The sequence below is a fragment of the Nerophis ophidion genome, linkage group LG18, assembly GCF_033978795.1.
Source record: "Nerophis ophidion isolate RoL-2023_Sa linkage group LG18, RoL_Noph_v1.0, whole genome shotgun sequence".
Classification (NCBI taxonomy): Eukaryota; Metazoa; Chordata; class Actinopteri; order Syngnathiformes; family Syngnathidae; genus Nerophis; species Nerophis ophidion.
Window position 1 is genome coordinate 31,811,421 of NC_084628.1, and position 3,190 is coordinate 31,814,610.

At 47.2% G+C, this 3,190-nt stretch overlaps 1 long non-coding RNA gene across 1 annotated transcript; it reads left to right on the forward strand.

Annotated features, from left to right (window-relative positions):
* The first annotated feature begins 292 nt into the window (after window positions 1–292).
* On the forward strand, window positions 293–2,967 carry LOC133537382 (uncharacterized). The gene is made up of 4 exons (XR_009802686.1): window positions 293–1,458; window positions 1,530–2,322; window positions 2,409–2,433; window positions 2,864–2,967. It is a non-coding gene; the product is annotated as an uncharacterized LOC133537382 (long non-coding RNA).
* The last annotated feature ends 223 nt before the right edge of the window (window positions 2,968–3,190 follow it).

Here is a 3,190-nt window from a genome sequence, read left to right on the forward strand (position 1 = left end):
ACATGTTCCTTGACAAGTATGTACTGGGCGTGGCCAGCTGCCTGAGGTAAGATGGTCGCCAAGTTGTCATTGACTGACAGCGCTCAGAGCCAATCAGAAAGAAGGGGCTGTCCAACCATTCCCGCCCCCAAAGTGCCAAAACAAACATGAGAGCGTGAGGAGAGATGCCAGACCCAGACGGAGCGTGCACATATAGGTACCGCGCGCGCGCGCCAAAGGGTGTCGCGCACACGCGCAAAGTGGAAAATCAGCGCGCGATAACAGTTTTTATGCGCTTGGATTTTTGCCACTAATGTGACGCCATACATGTCTAGCAGATGCAGGGGAGGATGAAGAAGGTGTGGCCTATGGTGCGACAACACATGGATACGGCTGAAGCTGGGCAAGCTCGCACGTACAATCAAGGAACACAGATTCGGGAGCTCCCACCAGGTGAGAAGGTCTTGATGTTGATTCCAACGCATGAGTATAAGTTCCTGGCCAAGTGGTAGAGGCCGTATGAGGTTGTTGAGAAGATGGGACCTGTCAATTACAAGGTGAGACGGCCAGGCCGGTGAAAAGGCAATCAGATATATCATACAAATCTGCTGAAGAGATTGCATGCTTTGGAAACAACCCCAGTTACTGCCCTGTTAACAACCGTCTCTCCACAGACAGAACCACCAGTAGAAATAAGGAATTCCCACGCAGGTACAGGACTTAAAGGAACTTATAGGCCGAAGCAGATACATTTTTTCAGAGCTGCCATGTGATCGCCCACAACATCGACACCAAGCCAGGTGTGGTAATCAGGCAGAGAACATATCGAAAAGCAGAAGCCCGTCGAAAGGCGAAACTGGAGGAAGGGAGAAAATGTTGGAGGTCAGGGTCATTGAAGAGTTCCATAGCCCCTGGTCTAGCCCCATCGTTATCATCCCAAAACCAGATGGCACTCTTAGGTTTTGTAACGATTTAAGGAAATTGAACGAGGTCTCCCTGTTCGACGCCTACCCGATGCCAAGGGTAGATGAGCTGATCAAACGACTAGGCTCGGCTCAGCGTACTCGATCCCAGGAAGGAATATTGGCATGTTCTCCTGACACCAAGAGGCCGCTTAAAGACGGCCTTTTTCACCCCTGACGGGCTGTTTCAATATACGGACCTGTCATTTGGGGTCCACTACGCCCCGGCCACGTTTTAGAGGATGATGGACCGCATCCTTCAACCCTTCCAACAATACGCCGCGGCCTATTTGGATGACATCATCATCCACAGTAGCTCATGGGAGCTTCATCGAGGCCATCTGGAGGCGGTAGTGGGAGCACTCAGGAAAGCGGGGCTGAGAGCAAAGCCAAAGAATTGCAGGTTGGGGCTTCAGGAGATGGACAACCTGCGGTAAACTATAGGACGGCGGTGCGTCAAACCACAGACGAGAAAGATGGAGAAGGTCCAGAATTGGCCACGATCCAGCACAAGGAAGTAGGTGAAATCTTTCCTCGGGATAGTGTCTTATTATCAAAAGTTTATTAATAACTTTGCTACTGTGGCAGCCCCCTTGTATGACCTGACCATCAGCCTCCTGCCCCGTCACGTGAGGTGGACGAAGGAGGCAGAGGAAGCCTTCCAGGCTGTCCGACAGGCCCTGTGTGAAGAACCAGTACTTCGGTCCCCTGACTTCACCAGACCATTTCTCCTTCAGACAGATGCCTCCGGGACTGGAATCGGGGCAGTCCTGGCCCAAGTGATTGACGGGGATGAGCATCCAGTAATGTATAGCAGTCGGAAACTACAGAAACATGAGACCAACTATTCGACCGTTGAAAAGGAGTGCCTCGCAATCAAATGGGCCATTCATCACCTCTGGTGCTCCCTCTGGGGCCGGGAGTTTCTGTTGGTGACCGACCACACCCTCCTAAAAAGGATGGCCACGAACAAGGACAAGAATTCCAGGGTCACCAGATGGTTTATTGAGCTGTAAATTTACAAGTTCACAGTGGAACATCGACCGTGGAAGGTGATCCAAAATATAGATGCCCTGTCCAGGATGTATGAAGAGGAAATTCAAGCTCCTGAGCCAAGCAGGGAGCTTAGGGGGGTAAATGTGGATTGTCGGTATGGGGCTGACTAGCGCCCTATCGGAGGTACGAGGTGTGCCCAGGTTCAGTCCAGTAGACATGTGGCCCTCGGCAGAGTGGTTGAGGGGCGGTACCTACCTGCAGTCCTCAATCAGCTCGAGATAATGACAACTCAGTCTAATCACCAATGGAGGACACCTGGGTTCTGATCAGCCTGGACCATAAATGCAGCAGCTTGAACCTGAGCTTACTCTACCTCTGCATGGCGGTAAGACAAACACTCCACTTTCTTTCTAACAGAATGCTTGATATATATATATTGCATAGACTAATGAATGCTTTGTCTGTTGTCAGGCAACCAGTGTTGGACAAAGCTAAGGTGATTAACATGATGAAAAGTACCCTGACCAGGAGGATGAATTAATAATAATAATAATAAGCGTCTTGGTGTTGAGCAGCGTCTACAACATGTACATATAAACACACACACACACACACACACACATATATATATATATATATATATATATATATATATATATATATATATATATATATATATATATTCCTATGTGATAGAAAACAGTTCTACTTGTTTATGAACATGTTGTTGTGTATAGTCAGCGTTTATAAGCTGGTAACAAAAGATGAATTCAATTTAACTCTGAAAGTAAAGAAAAAAGAAAAGAAAAAACTCTCCGGGGTGCAGAAGGCAGACTAGTGGTGTTAATTGGAGTCCTAGTGCCCTTGGTCTTATCTATGCCACCTCATGCATGATTGATAGAACAAAGTCAAAATGTCTTCCACAGCCCAGACATGATGAGCTCAGCTTATCGGGGGAGGACTGAGCGAGGACACAAGACGTGCTCAGTCAACATGAATACAAGAACACTTTCTGTCCCCAATAAAAGGCAATTATGTTTATTGTGCTCATGAATTATTGAAAGTCAAAACGTCCTGTTCACCTCTGATATCATCTGAAGCCACACTCGCATATTCCGTATCGTCCACGTAAATGTGAGAACAACCTCTCAGCAGCCGGACTTCTCCAAAAAGACGGATTCATCTTCTCCTAATTAACTGATTATTAATCATCACATTAATAACTGATATTTAATAATCTTATTATTAACTGA